The sequence below is a fragment of the Corvus hawaiiensis genome, chromosome 3 (assembly GCF_020740725.1).
Source record: "Corvus hawaiiensis isolate bCorHaw1 chromosome 3, bCorHaw1.pri.cur, whole genome shotgun sequence".
Classification (NCBI taxonomy): domain Eukaryota; kingdom Metazoa; phylum Chordata; class Aves; order Passeriformes; family Corvidae; genus Corvus; species Corvus hawaiiensis.
Window position 1 is genome coordinate 27,651,598 of NC_063215.1, and position 19,112 is coordinate 27,670,709.

At 39.3% G+C, this 19,112-nt stretch overlaps 1 protein-coding gene across 9 annotated transcripts in view; it reads right to left on the reverse strand.

The window, feature by feature from the left end:
- The window catches only part of LGSN (lengsin, lens protein with glutamine synthetase domain), a 61,929-nt gene that overhangs the window by 23,079 nt on the left and 19,738 nt on the right, over nt 1-19,112 (reverse strand). For 3 of the 9 annotated variants that reach the window (XM_048299308.1, XM_048299313.1, XM_048299304.1), the window contains 4 exons: nt 12,961-15,225; nt 11,843-11,940; nt 6,951-7,039; nt 3,011-3,081 (listed from right to left, as the gene is read on the reverse strand). The gene's annotated coding sequence lies outside the window, so the exon portion shown is untranslated. Of the gene's footprint in view, nt 1-3,010; nt 3,082-6,165; nt 6,284-6,950; nt 7,040-11,842; nt 11,941-12,956; nt 15,229-19,112 lie in introns of those variants that run through there. The other 6 variants (XM_048299309.1, XM_048299310.1, XM_048299305.1 and 3 more) reach the window with 6 other exon arrangements.

Below are 19,112 nucleotides of genomic sequence, written 5' to 3' on the forward strand. Positions count from 1 at the left end.
AGAAAATTCCAGAGGAAGGCATCCTAAGAGGGAGAAGTATTCTGACAATAGAGACAAGGGAAGATAAAACTAATGGAATCATGTTTATTTTACATTTTTCATTTAATTCTGCATAAGAAACATTATAAGTGGTGAATTCCAACTTCCTGAAAACCTAGTTTAGCATTGGCCACAATAACAAAGGGCTAAAAAGTATGGAGTAATGTTCACTTCTTGATGAGGAACACAGCTGTGAGAAACAGTCATGCCATGCTCATCCACCCCTTGTTTCCAGGCAGATAGATGGGTTGGAGCAGACCTGCCTCTTAGGCTTGTCCTAAAATGCCTGTCCGATCTTTCATCCCCTCCTCCTTTTCCACTTCATTGCAGGAGAACCTTTTCTAGTCCTTAAACCCTTCAGGTAGGTACAGCAAAATTCATCTTCCTTGCTAAGTGGCCTTGAGATGGTTTCAGTTTGGCATTAGCATAAATGTGCTAAAAATGTTCTTTTTCCAGCTATACTGGCTAAAAAACCAGTTTTTAACATCATTGTAAGTAAACCAAATTCCTCAAGGGCATGTGTGGTGCAGACTAATATTTTCACAGCTATATATTGTTTGTGGCATCACAGAAAAGGGAGCCAGAGAAGAACAACTCAAAAAGGTGTTTTCTGGAGGAGAAACAAAGATTTACCCAAAATAATCCCTTTATTTTAGAATGTAGAACTGATACCATGAGTTTGCATAATTATTTAATTTAAATAATTAAATTGAAGCAGGGCTTCAACCACAGTTGATCAAATACCAATATAAAAGTCTAGACACTTCAGAAATATGACACAGAACAAACATCACAAAAGTGGTTACTTAATACTTCAACTACAGATACTTTGTATGCGCTATCTATGATGAATAAGTGCTAATGAGAAAGTGAAAGCTGCTCATTATCCCATTAGTAGCTCTTCAGCAGCTAAAAAAAGGGACTCAGCTTCTCTGGTGACAGCTACTGTGGCAAACAACTGCCAACTCAGGGGAACGATCAGTGGGTGAGTTGATGGCAACTTTCAGACAGACTTCACCATCATCGTGGCTTAGAACTACTTCTGATTTCATCTACTGACAAAAGGGTGGGTTTTTTCATGTATTTTCCAACAAAAAGTTATCACCGCATGTACTCTCCTCCCATTTAATTTGGTTCTCCAAGGGGGAAAATTTCTGTATTTTCTGAATTAACATCATTTTAAGCAGCAAAGAATCAGACTTTGAAGCATCCACCAGGAAATTGCTTTTTCTCCTAACTAGTGCAGGTTACATTGAACTGCTAAAAAATGTTTTTTCCCATTTCAGAAGCCTTCAAAATAAAAAGCCTATTAAAGCTGTTTAGCATTCTTATAATGTGGAGATTTCCAAATGGATGCCAGCTGACTAGTGCCAACTACCATCCACACTATACAGTACTGTACAGATATACAGGTTATAGTGGGTTTTGCCAGACCTATCACAGGAGCTTTTTTAGAACAAAGACTTTTGAGCTCTCCAGTTCCAAGGCTGGCAATTACATGGCCAACAAAATGAGGTGTTCACTAAGTCTCTCCCACACCATCATAAATTCAAAAAATTCTGAACTAATACCTAAAGGCTGGTATTACAAAGCCAGAAGAGAAATTTGAACATTGAAATTCCTTCAAGAAAATCTAACCTAATGTGCTCCTTCACCAACAGGATATATTTCTTTTACTTCCAACCCTGTGCATTGCCATCATTACTAAACAATACTATAGCTTCTATTCAGTGTCTTTTTCTTTGCATTTTTTCACAGCTGATATATTATTCAGCATCAAGATTTACAAAAGATTTCAGCTAATTAAATTCCATATTGCCACCTAGTAAAACAGATTATTAGACCTTAGATTTGCACTGATCCGTCTCAATTATTGTAGCTATGTTTCTCCTAGGTCCCCTTTTAAATCCTCCTCATACGGTTTTCCCTTCCTGCATTCTCAAAAGGTGGGCACAAATGGTGCTCACATTGAATTGGAACCAAAATAAGACCATGACTAGAAAAAGAAATCCTGTACCCCGAGCTCTACCCAATGCACCTTCCTTCTCCTCCTTCACCCCTGTGGCGGCAATGTATGCTCACTTCCCTGGCAGTCATGCTTTGCCACAGTGCAGCTGCTGGACTGGCTGAGCAGCCACAGAGCCATGCAGCAGTCTGAGACTTTTGTCCTATTTTCTGTGCCTCTTCCAGCACAGTAGCACATGGGAAGGCTGCCTTGCACTGTGGCCCTAAGCAGAGCTCATCACCCCACGTGGAACCATGACCTGTGACAAGGTCTGGAGAAGTGCTCCAGCAAGCAAGGCACAAAACACTTCTTCCAGTGAGCCTTGTGGCTGCACCTGGCCCTGCAGACTGTAATTAGCAATTAATATGGATTACAGTAAATCCAGGTAGTGCTTGAAATTCCAGTCCTGCAGAATACATCATGTGAGCATTAGTACCATTATTCCAGTTTTACAGCTACCCCTGTAATTCTGTCTCACTATGACATGCTCCCTGAGGTGAACTGCAAGAAGCTGCACAGCAGAAACTGCATAACAGAAGCCCTAACACCATCTATGGCAGCTGGGATTTTCCACATTAATATACCGTTCAAATTCCTGGCAGATGTAACAGACCTTACTTGACACATCAACGCAGCAGTGTCACTGGCTGAGGTTCTGTAACTACAGATCTTGGCACTCTCTGTAAAGTCTTCATGATTTAATCTGGAACCACACTAGTTTGGGAGGCTGTGAATCCATGCTGGAAGAAGGTTAGATGGTTGCCACTAGTTGTCAGCATGGACCGTGACCAGTGCATCATCATTCGATTCTTGTTGCCTCTTGTTACTTGCCACCACCCTCCATGTATATATACACTGAGTCTTCAAGAGCCTTTTGATATTACGCCTACTAGACCCCTTTTAGCAGAAGGTTGGAGAAAATTCATGGCATCTTATGGTCTTACTCACATGTCTTGCATTTCTTACCTCCAGGTAAACACAGCAAGGTGTCCATCATGCCTCAATCATTTCAATTTTTCCAGGATTATCCCTGCTTGCTGGAAAAAGAGGAGAAAAATGTCACTTAATAGACTTGGCCTTTTACTTAGACTTAAGAAGGGAGTTAAGATGTGCCTCCAAACAGTTTCCAAGTTGTCTCACTTTAAAGCAGATGGCCAGCTGCCATTAAACTGCATTAATGTTACAGTGAAAGGTGGTCCATGGCAATACAGCAACAAAAGGTGAAACATCCCTCAAGTACAATGGGATCAGACTGACCCAACCTCTCTGCAGTGTGAAAATATAGCCTGCCTGGTAGATGATTTGTCAAGTATTTTTCCTGAGGAACTATCAGTGGTTTCTTAGTACACAGTTATCTGTGTATCATCTCTGAAAGCACTATGTAAAAAGAATCACTGAAAGCACTATGTAAAAAGAATGAAATTTAGTATGCAATCTGAGTATACTAACAATATTCATGCCATTCATTCTCCAATCCCAAATTTTCTAATTATATGTCCAAAAAGAATAAATTTATATACATGAGATAAATAATGATAAATTAATAGTGTCTGTTACTTTGATTTGCACTTATAAATTGGCAAAATCAAAGAAATAAACAAAAAAGTACATATTTGCCCACATTATATACCTGCTTGTAAAAAACTCTTTATATCCACTAACTTTAGGGTCTTTCTCAGGTAATTCTCTGGAATCTTAAAACAAGTCTAGAGGAAATTATCTTTAAGGTTCTCTTTGCAATAACTTTTAGCATACTACAGCTGAAGAGGAATTCTGCACTGGGTGTTATGCTTACTTTTAACTTTAGTACTTCTGATGATTAAAACTCGACACAAGCTTTATTAGCCTAACTATCTAGATCTTTTGATATATTTGTGTTACTGCACCACAACTCGTTTTCTTTATTTTATTTCCTCGGTAAATCCGTTCACTCTGGAAGTAAATTCTCCTTTATGTTGTCTGCATGCACAGAACACTCTGGTTTACTTGTATTCATACTCCTTTTTCCTTAGTAGATTAGTTACACAGAGAGCATATACTCTTCTCTCATTCAATAAAGTGTACTTATCTAGGGTACAATAGATATGGTTTGAAATCAGCTTGTGCCTGGATGGATTTAGATATGTAATTCTGCCCCCTTTACTGACTCCCTTAATAATCATCTTGAAAGGCTTAGTGATTCAAAGCCGTAGCAGGCGAGGTTCAAACTCAAAAGTAGGAAGCATTTCTTTGCCAAGAGGGAATCAAGCACTGAACAGGCTTCCTAGAGAGGTGGTCCATGTAACTAGACTGTCAGTGTTTAAGAGGCATTCGGGCAATGCCCTCGATAATATGCTGCAACTTTTGATCAGTCTTCAAGTAGTCAGGCAGTTGGACTAGTTGGATTGTACATCACTTCCAGCTACAACTATTCTATTCTATTCTATTCTATTCTATTCTATTCTATTCTATTCTATTCTATTCTATATTATGCTAACCACTGCTGTTGCTAAATGAATAGACAACAAAGGTGCTTAGTCCTCCTTGTTAAAATTGTTCTGATTGATGTAAACTGACTGAAAAATCATTGGGTCAGATAAAGAGAAGAAATATAAGCTTAAATCTCTATCACTAGTGAAAGATTCTTCCAGACAGAGGGAGAAACGTATTTAATCTCTGCCTTGGTAAAAATTATATACTTTATGTTGAGGTTGTCTTCCAACTACTTTTTCTGCCAGTCAAGTTTTGAATGCTGTTAGCATAGAATAGATTCAGTGGGGTAAAATGAAGAATCTCTAGTTTAAAATATGTATTTCTATCATGTTTTCAAGGAAGCCTTGAAAGCAAGCTAGTGCGAGAAGAAACAGAAAAGATAAAGGAGTACTAAATTCCTAACCTTTCAATCCCTGCTGGTAATTTAACAGCATCAAATAAAAAGTAACTGCCATGTTCTCTAGTTACATTAGGTGGCACCATCCTCACAGATTTATTGTTTATGTAAAAAAAGCTTAAAAACATTAATTCTGAAATTATGTTCATTAATTCGAATATGAAATACCTTGATAAAGTTGATGCCTGATTTACAACTAATAGGAACATCTGACATTATTTAGAGAAGAATGAGTATTCAGTTTCCATGTAAAAGAAATCTCCATTGCTGAAAAAAAGGTGCAAGGAATAGCTAGCAGGAAAGCAGGAATGCTGATGGATTTACCCGTAAACCTTGCTCTGTAATAGGCTTATTATGAAGCCCACAGTTCACTCGTCATCTCTGAACAGCTTCTGTTCCCAGAAAAACAATAGCTAAAACCCCCTTATGATTCAACTTACTTAGCTGGGTTATGATAGTTTGCCAGAACCTTTTCATTCTTCACTTATTAATGGAGGAATTTCTCAAAAAAGTCGAGAATTGCCAATTTCACGTTCGCAACGTTCATCACTTTTACACAGTGTGGCTCTCCTTGTGTTAAAATGAAGCTAGAACTTTTAGAAATGGAATGAAGGAGAGGGTAAGTGGTGAGAGCAACCAACATCAAATTCAATTAAGATCAGCCTCTTCTCAAATCATCTCTATGGCAGGCAAGGCATGGACTTAGACATGGATATCCAGTGTCTCTAGGTTGTGTCCCAAAACCAATGGAAATAAGTAAGAATATTTACTGTCTTTTAAGGGAAAAAAATTAAAAACAAACCCTTCATATATTCTTAAACGTGTTTCTGCTAAATGTTTTCTCTTTGATGTATTTCAGCCCTTTGTAACAGTGTTCCAGGTGCCTGTAGTCCTGTTTCCATGCTGTTAACTTGCCATGACAGTTGAAAATCTCATTAGAAAGAAATTCTTACAAGACTGATGACACTAGTGCTCCTGGTCATGAGGAGAATTCTTGTAAGAGCTAAACTTTAAAACTTAATTTTTAGTTTTACCAAATTTGGAAAATTACATACAGTCCATCAGATAGAAACAGATGGATGTGAACTGCCTAAGTATTTTAGGACCTCAAAATAGAAGTGACTTTCCGTTTCATTGTTCCATCTCTAGGTTAACATACTAGGAGCTCATTGTCACTCTTTGTCATGGCCTGAGTAGCTAGAATCAAATTTATAAAGGCAAATGATGCTATTTGAAGTTTTCTTCCACGTACCTTACTGCTCTTATTGCTGATGATCCTCTGATACCAAATTTCACCCCAGTGTGAATTCATGCCATTTACCAACGCTCACAGAGATAGGTGACCCAAACAACCTGTGATGAATATCCCTCCACTCCGTTTATGTCAACACAAAAAAGCAATGACAATTCAAAGTTATGACTTTGGGTTGGTGATTTAGGTAGAAAGCATGTTAAAGTATGGAAGGCCCTAAATGCCTAGCCATGAAATTATTATTAAAGCTATCAGAATACTTAAGTACTAAGTAAGACTGGACTGATTATAGGACACACACTCTGTTTTCTTGCACATATTGCTGCTTCAGAGCTGAATTAAGGATGACTGCTCTATTTATTTAAAAAAAAAAAAACCAAGAACTTGTCTCAAATAACAGAGATAAAGGTTAGAAAATATTGCAAAGTAACTGAGTATGCTTCTTCTATTTCTCCAAAAGAAACTACATTGGTGTCACTGTTAAAGCGTTTTCAAAGATGTGCAGAAAAATCTTGCTGAAAATGCTTTTAGACAGCAAGGGTTACCAGGTCACCCTAAAGTATCTTTCTGAGTTCCTACTGTTTGTAAGAGCTTTTACAGAGCAGGTATAATGGGATTTTCAGTCAGTTGGAGAATGGTAACATGTAGCTGACTAATGCATGGCATTTATACAACTTACAAGTAATCTGGATGTATTTTCAATAGAGCAAACCATAGTAGTCCTAGAAAACTGGAAAAATCAAAAGATTGACTCCCACACACCTGTGTATTTCTTACACACTTACTGGGGTAATAACACAGCCCAGACCTAGAAGGCGGAGGAAAGAATCAGAGGCTTGTTCCACAGTTTATGCTGCTGGGACTGTATCTGCAGCTGTAAAAAAAAGGCTTGGCTATAAAAAATCAACTACATCAGTTAAAAGGAGTCAACACATACAGCAAGACATACTGCAGTACAGAATATAGTGAGTGTTCTTCTTGCTGCAATTTTGCACATTTACTTGAGCCAGTTAATAGAAGTTGATTTCACAAATGTCATTTGTCATTTGTCCTAGTGCTTCAAGCAAACATCCTTGAGGCTGAGCCACTGAGTGAAATACTCACTACCTGCTGGAGGTAAGAACTGGACAAAGTGAAGCTGAGTGCTGCCTCTGATACCTTCTAATACACACATTAAGTGCTTCTACCTTAACCACTAAAAGACCACTGAGTCAAGGCTATACAAATAGATTCATACATTGTCATTACTGTTCTTTTAATCCATGGGGATGATTTAAACTGTAACAGGTGTTCCAACAATGGTATGGAAACTTCCATGTGCACAACGGATGAATGGATTGAAGGCACACCAAAATCAGTTTGGGAGGCCCTCTAGTAGTGCACTCATGGCCCATCATCCTTACTTGCCCATAGTGGACTGTGTTTTGTACATGCTCATGTGCCAGGTGGCATTCAGGGCTCAGAACAGGCCAGGGACCATTTCTAATAAATGGTTTAAACATGCCAAACCTATTTTGGAAGGCATAAGCTATCAAGCATGAGAGCATGAGTCAAGCAGTTCCAATCAACCTGAGGATTCAAGAGCTGTTCTTGGCTGTACTTATGTACTGATTTACATTTAGTCTGACAGCCCAGTGTGGGTAAAGGAGGAGATGGTGCAGCACATAGGAGGCTATCAAATGAGTGGCTCCTATGAGCTCTGCCATGACCTTTTAAAAGAATTTGGTTGCCAGATCATTTCCTGCATCTCTGATAAGAGCAGTGAGGGACTTGCCCCTCTGTGCCATAGTCCAGAGGTGATCACTTAGCACATTTTGAATTTCTGTAAGCTTTTTGTAATAAGCTGAACAACACTGGTATAGATTGTTAAATAAAGGCATTGTGTAGATGTAATTTCTGACTGATCTTCCTCACTGCCTTATCAGGCCAGTTCACACCTAACATGTCTTCTCCAAGCAGATTAGTTGCAGTGCCATAGGCAAGTTTTCTTTCCCATATCCAGTCCAGCGGTTCAAATTTCCACTCACAAATAAGTCCCTCTACCCTGTAGATATTTCTAATGATGGATGAATACTTTTTGCAGACAGTTTCATCTTCAACAAGTACCTGACCTTCCAAATATAATCCGGAGAGATAATGAGGAAAGATTCCCTATCTGCTTAGATGAGAAGGTGCCAAATCCCCACTTCTTTGTTATTGATTCAGTGTAATTTAGAAGACAATTTTTTTCCCAGTGATCCATATAGCAGGTTGATCTAGTCAAGCATAAGAACTCTAGATGTAGGAGCCAGAGGCAAAAGTCATTACAAAAACAGCAAAGAGGAGCCTGACCTGCATTGCAGTGAAGACTCCAAGGCAAACTGCATGGGCAGAAGTGCTCTGCAATTCTTTCTTTTTCTCAGCTAAGCACTACTCTATGTTGCTTCTAGGCACAGAAAGCCAGTATAGGGTTAAAAGTGTTCCAAGACACGGAAAGATTTTCTGAGTTCCCCCAAAGTCAGTGACAGAAGCATATTTATACTGTGAGAAAAGTACACATTATACACCTGATCAGCCAAGAGTAAAGCAACAGCTTAAAGTAACAATGAAGTTTGCAAATTTCTGTGGAAGATATCTAAAAAGCTTAAAACTACAGCTTTCTCACAACTTTTCTGGACCTGTATGAATTGCAATTGACATAATCATTATGACTTCAAAAAAAAATTGGGAGGATTTTCACAGGCAGGAAGGAAGGCAGGCTTATTTTTGACATGAGAGCTATCTCTCTGCCAAACTTAAAATACCTGCAGGGTGGTGCTGGAGAATTTTACAGAATAGATCTCAAAGTATTAACATGAGCAAAGTGGCATTTTTTTTCCTAGGCTCATTTATTGAAGGAGCTGAATTATTTGGCTGAAATATTCTGGAGTTCAGTCAGAGGCACAGGAAAGATACGAAACATTTTGGCTTAAATTTGGTGCTTCAGAAAGGTATGAACAACTAAAATGAGTATTGTATAATGGGAATGGAGGCTGTTTTCAGCGGTGTCTTCAGTGGTGCATACCAAGTGGCGCTGCTTGCACCATATGTAACAGACACACAGAGTTCTCACCCTGGTGCTTCTCTTTCCATTATTGCAGCAGGGAAAATGATATTTCAGCAGAAATACCAGACTAGCGTAAAAGGTCATTAATGACCCATTCTATATAATATTCATTTATGCTCCACTTAGCATTCCATTTTAATTAGGAGCTCAAGAAGCAACCAGGAAATAACCACCATCTGAGGGCATTCGTAACATTACTCTCAAGGACATCACCAAAGTAGACCACAATCCTCCCAACAGCCTAAGAGACAAGAAAAGATTTGAGAAGTTAGAGGTGTATATCAGTCTTTCCTGTATGCCAGCTGAAGCTAACATGATGTACATGCCACTGTGACTCAGCAACACTAAACCTGCAATTTCCTCAGGCTTTGGGCATTTGACATTAGAATGACTCATAGTCCATATGGAGAGTCAAGGAGTCATGTGTACAACTGCACCAGAGTATTTTGAAAAGAATTTAGGGAAATAACTGTAGTTCCAAGGTGTTCTTTTTCTTATAACTTTTCTTAGTTATTTCAGTAACCTCTCTGTGGTTGTTTCAACAGTGAGATACAACTCCTGGTTGTGGCTCCACAACTCTTACAAAACAGTATTGCATCTCTTCTTAAAAGTTGTTACGGAACTATCTTTCCACCAGATCTTTGATATTTGGCAATACTAAAACAACTAACACACAACTGTGTTACTGTAGGGGGTCATCACTGAACTGTGGAGAAAGGGAGCTGATCCATATCCTACAGGCCTGGGCATTTCACATGCCTAGGAATGAGAAGCAGATCCCACTGCACCTGAAGAACAGCCTACCTTCAGCACTGGAGCAATGCCATGCTTCCTGGGACAACCAGGAGCGGGCTTGAGGACCTTCCAGCTCCAGTGAGGAGTTGAAATTAAAAATACATGCTAAAACAAGCAAGTCTCTCCACCCATGCTTTGAAAGGAGGCCACAGCTATCCATCCTCAGTCAAGAAGTGCCACACAGAGCACAGATTTATTCCACAGAGCAACCACTGTTTGTTACTCTTTCTCCTTCATAAGGGCATCTAAGCATTAGCACATGGACTAATATTATCACAAAAAAATAACAGACCCTTACTGTCCAAAGATCACCTACATCAAGCTTTGACATCAGTGATGTGAAAAACAAGAGGGTTCAAATCTGATGAAGGTTCTTAAACTGTCACATAAAAAAAGATTTCAGCCACCTTTTCAAACCAATAAGGTAACTAACTACAAAACTAAAACGTGAATATAATATCACTTAGGTTGCAAATTCTTTTGCTGTCATTTACAATTTTGGCTGTACAACTATGAGACTGCAGCTGGTGTGTGATCATCCATTGGGGAATGCAGGCTGAAAAATTGAGGTGTGACACTGGAAGATAGGAAATACCAGATAAATTATTTCCTGGCAACCTTTATTCTGTTTCTTGTGTAGTTGTGTTTCAATACAGTCTTTAATTATGTAATCATATCCTATTCTTCCCCTTTTTCTTTGCCTTTTAACACAGAAAATTAATTCCCACTGTAGTTAAATTAAGGTCTCAGAGGCAACTCTTGGTTGTGGTGATCCCTAGTTTCTGTGCAGCTTGATCTTTCATCCTAATCTATATTTTTTGCAGGTTTAGTTTTTATTATGTGTGAGTTTTTATAAACAGATAACATCAAAGTTAGGTGAATTTTGAGTGTCTTTTACCACAGCTCTGCAGGTGGCTAGCAAAGGCACTTTTTGCTTTTTGTGCAGCCCAGGCTTGAATAACAACACATGTGAAAAGTTTCAATGGTTCATTGGTCTGTTTCCAGAAGAAAACTGTTTCTACTAAACACTTAAACATGAAAATTTTTCATGTGGGATATTGCATTTTCACCGATGATTGTGAAAAAAAAAAAAAAATGGGATACAAGCAGCTGAGCTGCAGTTCCCACAAGACATGAAAGTAACATTCAACATAAAATCCCCATAGTTTTAAACATAAAAGTCTGAGGTTGAAAATTGATGAGGTTGAGCTCACACCTGAAGCATTCAATATTTCACTGAAAAGCCAGTATGTTCTTCAAGGGAACAAAATCAATCCTCCTACTAAGTCTGATTCTAAGTGTCAGCCTGCATCATGTGAAAATGTTACCAGGCAATGACAAGACAGCAGAGAACAAATAAAACAAAATTCTCTTCTCAGTGTACTTTAGCTTCCACATGAATTTTAAGAGAAGAAATGGTTTGTAGCTTTGCTTACTTGTATCAGCTCCTTTCTTTGTAGTTATAATGAACTTTTAGGGGTGGGATGACCTCCCTGAAGAACACTATGTTTCTGTGCCTGCCGGTCCATGTCTCTGAGTATTGGAAATACAACCTTTTTTTTTGTCTTGGCAAAGCAAGAAAATTTGATATGTGCTGTTTATGTTCAAGGCCGGTTTAAAAGCATCTTTTCCAACACATCACTGTTTAAAAATCCTGTAAGCTTTTTTGCATTGTCCTGAGGAAGTTCATTCATTCTCCTCTAGTCTATGGATAATACAATCCAGGTCTCAGGTTTGCACTTCATTGAACTGTGTGACTCAGCTGTCATGGCTACTTTTATTTTGGTGTGTCCATACCTTCAGCCTGTGCTCCTGGGTTTGCTGCAGTGTGTGTTTGGCTGCATTCAAACAGATGCTCTTCATTTTGGCTTCTCTTCTCAGTCTCATAACTAAGCCTAAAGTGAGAACATAAAAGAAACCAAATACTCCAGGATTGTGATGAAAAACTCTTAGATGTCATTAACCTGTGAACCTATTTAATCAGTCAAGAAGATTCGATGCTCCCATGGAACTTGGGAATAATTTGAGACTTACAAAGTTTTATTATGATACAAACTTTTGGCTGATGGGCTTTTATATGAAATTGTTTTACAAATATTTAGGAAAACAGATTTTTCAATGTACAGCTCTGAGAGTTTGTTATGGCTCACACCAGTTATCCTGTGCCTGGAGCTAATAAATAGCTGCAACAGCAAAATTTAAAAGGCAATACTGTAGATTCTTAAGGGAGTCTTCCTTTCCAAAAACCCTTCATGCTACTGAAATGCCTTTTTCTCCACTAAAATCAGACTTTTATCAGATGTCATTTGATATAGATTGCCTATACTATCTCATTGCTGTATTAGCTTATGGGACAGGGAACCTACTGCCCACAAGAGGCACCTCTAACTAATCTGTTCAAGAAATGGCAATTAATAATGGCTTGTGCTTGTCCTTGTCAAATCCACTACTGCGCACTAAATATGACTCTTTCAGACAATTTCTGTTGCTTTGTGGAAATATTTCTTGAGAAAAACATTCTTTGTGAGGGTTACAGGGTCATTTTGTTTTTATTATGGATCTCAATTTTATTATTATAAAAATAAACATATGCATGAAAGCAGGATTTTTACTATTTAAGGATTATTCAAAATGCCACCGGTTTTTTTGCATTAATGTAATAATTTTTATATTTGAAGAGCTATAAAACATCTGTTAACTATCTACCATAATATTAAACCATAATTCTTTTTGGTTTTTTTCCATGAATATCATAAAGGTATATGAAACATTGCATGAAATGAAAAATACTATTGTAACACACACGTTTATGATAATTTTATATGGGAAATAACTGCATGCCAGGAGGTGAACTTTTACACAACTGTTTTTAATAAAACTGAGGAAAAACCAGCAAAGCACAAAAACTTACTGACTTTTTCTGCCTTCAGACAATTGTTGTTTCCTGCAGTCCTTCTTTGGAGTTTTAATGTCATGTGTAAGTGAATCTAGGGCTCAGGAATAGGAATCCTGCTTGCAGAAGATAACAAAGGAAAAAAAATATTTTACTAGCATACTTTTGCCATTGCAAAATTGCCACAAAGAAAGAAGAATTTTTAGAAATTAATTATCTATGAGAATAAATCATATTGTTAGCTTTTAGTGAACAAAACATTATGAAAATGACTCCATCTTTTTTTGTGCCTAACAAAGCATCAGACAGTTATTAATTTACAGAGGTACAGCACTGTAATCAAAGGTACTGTCCCTTTAATCTTTACTTTCTTATAATCAAGGCCTTGAACCCAGTTTTTAATTTTCTAGTATAGTCTTCTTTTTATAAATACAGACTAACTGTTGTCAAGGACGTAAGAAGTACAGACCACATCATGTATCCTCATTATGATGTTTCCTATCCCTCAATACGAGTATAACTCAATCACCTTAAAAAAGCCCCAGTTGCTGGTGCTTGAAATCCCCATGAAAAATGGATCATATGTCACAAAATAGTGTTTTCTTTACATTGATCAGTACATCTTCTCACCTATAAAGCAAATATTTCATCATTCATGCTCTTTCCCTTTTCTTTACTAAAGCATGATTTCCATGTAAAGAATTTCCACATGATTTAAAGTATATTTTGGACTTTTCACACAATTCCTCAAAAGCTTGCCAAACTCTATGCCCCCAAGCCAAGTTTCAGGGGTATCATAGAGGAATCTTCTAGTTAATTCTTTCTTCCCCACAGGAATGCATAGAAGTACTTTGCTTCTATGTGCTTGAAAAACTAAATAACTAAAACCATTTTTGAAAAAACCTACAACTTCTTCTGGTACTGGCCCTCTGAAATTCACCTGACTAACAATTCTGCCTTTCAATTTTGAAGATAGAAAATAAAATTAGTGCAGAAAAATAGTTATTTTTTATAGAAAGAAAACCAAACCCAAACATATTTAGTTCTATGGGAAGGTAAAAATTCTGGAGCACTGAAATATCTGTTTCTAAATGTTTTTATTGTCATGTAAATTAATCTTCTTGGCCATCTCTTGTCAATGTACCTTCTTTAGAAAATCTTCTGCTATTGGTGGTTTGCAAAAGTAATTTGCCTACCAAGTTTGAAGGTCATGGCCAAGTCACCAAGTGATGCTTTCCTGCTGATTAAGCTGTGGGACACTTTCCAGTGAGCAGGTCTGAAAGCACATGCTGACCCTGTCTAAATCTTTAGCCAGCTGAAAACTGGGAACACCTCAACTCCCTGCAGCCTCCACCTGAAGGCAACCTGGGCACCTGGTCCAGAATGTGGTCCCTCTCCACACCAGCAGCACCCCAGCCTGTGCTGTGGGTCCTCACAGGAAATGCTTCTTCCCCCTTGATCAGACATAGCTGAAGCCTATGCACACATATGAAGGAGGAATTTTGTTAAAACAGCTTTTCATGACAAACAGAAGTTCTGCAAAATCTGAAAGCTCAATTGAAAAATTATTTTTTCATGAAAAACACTGAAACATGACAATTCCCTTTATCATGAACATAAAAGTTTCCTACATAATGAATTCTAACTATGTCTTCAGGAGCCTTGTGATCTAGAAGCTGTTGTTCCCCTTTGTCTCCTATGAAGCTTCCTGGACAGATTACATTTCTCATGATTAACTGGAAACATCCTTTACTATAGTGAAGAATGGTATTTCCTTATAAGAACACAGATTTCATTTGATGAGGTTTTAATTCTATTCCTCTCTTCCCCCCATATTACACCCTGTTTCTGAGGTGGAGGACTGGGACATCAAGGTCTGAAATTCATTCACACTTTACAAAGTCTTCAGGCACTGCTAGGACTTTGAAAGACATGAGCTGCAGATTGATGTACCTTCCCTACAGTAAATTCACAGTATCAGTTGAGCACCCTGTCATCTTTAGAAAACCCAAAGTGGTGCCTTACCCATAACACTGGATATAAAGTAGAAAGCATACAACACATTTTCTATGACTTCCGCACACCACCCATCGGGAAGTTCTGGATCCCTCAGCTCAGGCACTCACCTGGAAGTCTTGGATTACTTACAGAGAACAGCCACACAATTCCCCCCTTCAAAGAATCCAGAACCCAAGAGCCTCAGAAAGCCAGCAGAATATTTTGACCGGAGGGTCAGGTCCAGAGATTAAGAATACTGATGATGGGCAGAGATCACTTGCTGGTTTTCCTGCTTAGGAGCGTTAACACAGAGAATGATAAAATCTGTTAAAATGTATTCAATCTGGGCAGGCTGGGTAGATGGGCTGAGACCAACACTATGAGGTTCAATAAGGCCAAGTGCCAGGTGCTACACTTTGGCTGCAACAACTTCAGGCGGCGCTACAGGCTGGGGACAAAGTGGCTGGAAAGGGGCCCAGTGGAAAAGAACCTGGGTGTGCTGGTCAACAGTGGCTGAACATGATCCAGTGTGTGTGCCCAGGTGGCCAGGAAGACCAGTAGCACTTTGGCCTGTATCAGCAGTAGTGTGGCCAGCATGACCAGAGAAGTGATTGTCCCTCTGTACTCAGCACTGGTGAGGCCACACCTCAAATGCTGTGTCCAGTTCTGGGCTCCTCACTGCAAGAAAGACACTGAGGGGCTGGAGGGCATCCAGAGAAGGGCAACAGAGCTGGTGAAAGGTCTTGAGGGTAAGTCCTATGAGGATCAGCTGAAGGAGCTGGGGGTGTTTAACCTGGAGAAGAGGAGGCTTGGGGTGACCATATAGGTCTCTGCCTGAAAGGAGGTTGCAGCCAGGTGGGGGTTGGCCTCTTCTCGCAGGCAACCAGTGACAGAACAAGAGGAAATGGCCTCAAGTTCCATCAGGGGAGGTTCAGGCTGAAAGTCAGGAGGAATTATTTCACAGAAGGGGTTGTTAAACAATGGAATGGGCTGCCCAGGAAGGTGGTGGAGTAACCACCCCTGGAGGTGCTCTGAAAATGACTGGACACGGTATCCAGTGCCATAGCCTAATTGACAAGGTGGTGTTTGGTCAAAGGTTGGATGCCATGATCTTGGAGGTCTTCTCCAACCTAATTCTGTGAAATGCAACTCCTTTCACTCTTTAGTCAAACTACTGCTAGTTCAGTAATATCCACATATCTTCTTAATGGATGACTCGCATCCATGTCTGAATTTCCACATATTTCAGTCTGACTCATCACAGTTTAAGTTGGAATTCTTCTGTCTCACAGTTTTTGCAGCTACACTGTTAGTCTCTTCTTACTCACATTAATAGCTTTGCTATGGCCTCATGTCTCCTCCCTCTGTACCGTTCCAGCATCTGTGGGCACAAGCCAATTTTTTTGTCAGAGGCAGACTGGAAGACTTATTGCCTCCTCCATGAAAGAGGAATCTTTGCTCCTCAGAAAAGCCAGTCACAGCTTTATCACTACTTGCTGCTGAGCGTACACTACAGCTGATCTAAAAAAGCCTTGGAAGGTGCTTGAGAATTAGAGCTGCTGGCAAGGCAAAGAAGTGGCAGTCACTCCCCGCCGCCTTCATGAATTCACATTCTGCAAGGGGGATTTTCCTCTCATTTAAGCCTGAAAACATTCCTGAGAGGAACAGTTTGTCCTCAAGTTGGCATAATGTTGCATTAAACATTTGCCACTTACTGTTCTGCAAGCTGTTAAGCTTCCTGTGAAAGCAGTAAGATACCACAGAAGCACTCTTTTGTAAACAGAGTCCTACATCATTTTATGGAAGCACTGTGGCAATACTTATCTGGGAACAAAACAAGGGGAAGTTGCATCACTCTGTGGGCTGCAAATGAGGCAAGGGGAATTATTAGCCTAAATTAACACAGGAAAACAAATTATATTCAGCCAGGAAGTGCTTTACAAGGAAGAACATGTATTAAGGAAATATACAACTTTAATGCTAAGCATAAGAGATAGGACATAAAGATTAAAAGAGAGGAAGGGTGTAATTTGAGTTTAGTCCTGACTTGCAGTTACAATGCGAAATAAAAAGAAGAATACCAATGAAAATTTCCACATGCTCTGAAAAAGGCTTAGAAATAAAGGAGAAAAACTTACTAAAAAGATTCTGGAGAACATTCCAAGTGAGCAAGAAGTCCCTTCTTTTCTGACTGCACAAGGACAGCAGCATCATACTTAGCAACACAGGCCCTTTGGTTTGCTAAGGCCATTGCTATCCTTACTCAATAAACTGTAGAGCTTATTTGGAGTCTTGAATTATAACCCTAATTGCTATGTGCTTCACAAGCTCCCTACTGCTAACAATCCAATTACAACACAAAAATTAACAGATAAACACAGATGAACATCATCCAGTGAATCCATGTGGTACTTTCTAGCTTAGCAACTTCATAAAAATGGGAAAACATGCTGGAACTTTCTTATTCCCCATGACAGACATTGGTTGAAAAACACCTGCATCCTAACCACTACTATCTGCACTCTAAACGCATTTCTTGCAGGTTTCTGTTTTTCTGAGTGGATCTCAGTAAATGTAGTACAATGAGAATCCTGTACTTGTCCGTATCTCTGCAAAAATGCTCAGGCTGAATCTGCTCAAGACGTGGCAAATAAACAATGTAATAAGCAGTTAAAGCACTGCACTACTTCACAGAAGATTAAACATGCCCAGAACTTTTTTTCTACTGAACCTGGCTAGACCAAAATGTCCAGAATGTCAGTGCTAATGACCACTTTGTCTCCAAAGCACCATAGACAGCTTTCAAACTGCCTAGAGGGAATAGTGTCTGTTCTGTACTAACTCCCAAGCAGTGCCCAAGAACTGCTAGGAGGAGTCTGAGCTGATCTGGCCCAAACCAGGGACAAGGTTAATGACCTAGTATTACAGGCAACTGAGTTTATTAAGGTGGCAGATTCAGAGTAAGAGACACCTCCCATGGCACTAAACTCAAGGAAGTCATGAGCAAGAATTAATCAGAAAACAATGGTGCTTTCAAGGATTTACTTCAGAAGCACTTTAATTGGACTGCACCTCCTGTATGTACCAGATCAATACTCCAGAAAGCAACCTCCTAAAGGAGCTCTTGTTCAGCAGAACACTGTTTGGAAGGGCAAACTCAGGACTGTAAACTCAGAAACGATCTTCTTTTGTCTGTTTCTACAGCAAGGCAGTTGAGTGCTGCATCAGGGAAGGCTGAGGAGGAGGAAGACAAGGGCATCCCTATTTACAGGCAAGATTGCACCAGAAGTGCCTGACTTACATAAGCAATTTGTTCTCTTGTTTGTGTAAGCAACCCAGCTAGACCACAAATACCATCCTGAGTGCTCAGGTGAAAAGTACTTGCAAGTCATTGTTCTGAGAAAATGCTCTGAAAAGCAGAGCCCAAGGCTGTGACATCAATTGCAGACCTCTGTGTACCATGACTGGATGCTGGTGAGTCATGGCATGCATAAACCAGCAGCATTTGAGAAGCCCTTCATAACCAGGTCCAGTAAAATTTATTGTTCTTAATTTGCAATTAACTCATCTTAAATTGACATAATTGGAGAATCTGACTCACAGCCTTTTTATAAGTGTATTTTTAAATCTCATTTATAAGACAAATGCATCTTCTGTTTCTGAAATGCCATAAATATTACTTTTTTTTTAAATGAAGCTATGCTTCATTTCACCCAGTAAAGGAGCCAAACTCTAGTTTGTTAGTACAAACCCTAGTTTGTTTGTTGGTCTATGTCTGGCTGAGAAATGAATCAATACCCTTAAATCCTACCCTAAATGAACTTTTGTGCAAAGTTGTGTCTTACAGCACAAGTGACGATTTACATCAACATGCTGACTCAGATCCTGCCTGGAGCCACAAATGGGTTTATGTTGCTGTTAGAGAGACCAGAGTCTTTCTTTGGCCCCCTTCCTCCTTCTTTTTTCATATAAAACCACCAACTCTAATTCTAATCTGGACTGCAGAGCAACTTCTCCTATGTCAAGGGAGCTGGCCTGGGGTGGAGGTGGATGGGGCTGCACGAAGCAGCAGAGGCAAGAGCAGGCGCTCGCTCAGCAGCGTAAGGAGGTGTCGCTAGGCAACGAAAGTAACCATGGATACCTGCATCCCCAGCGGCCCGCGGGCTTCTGAGATTA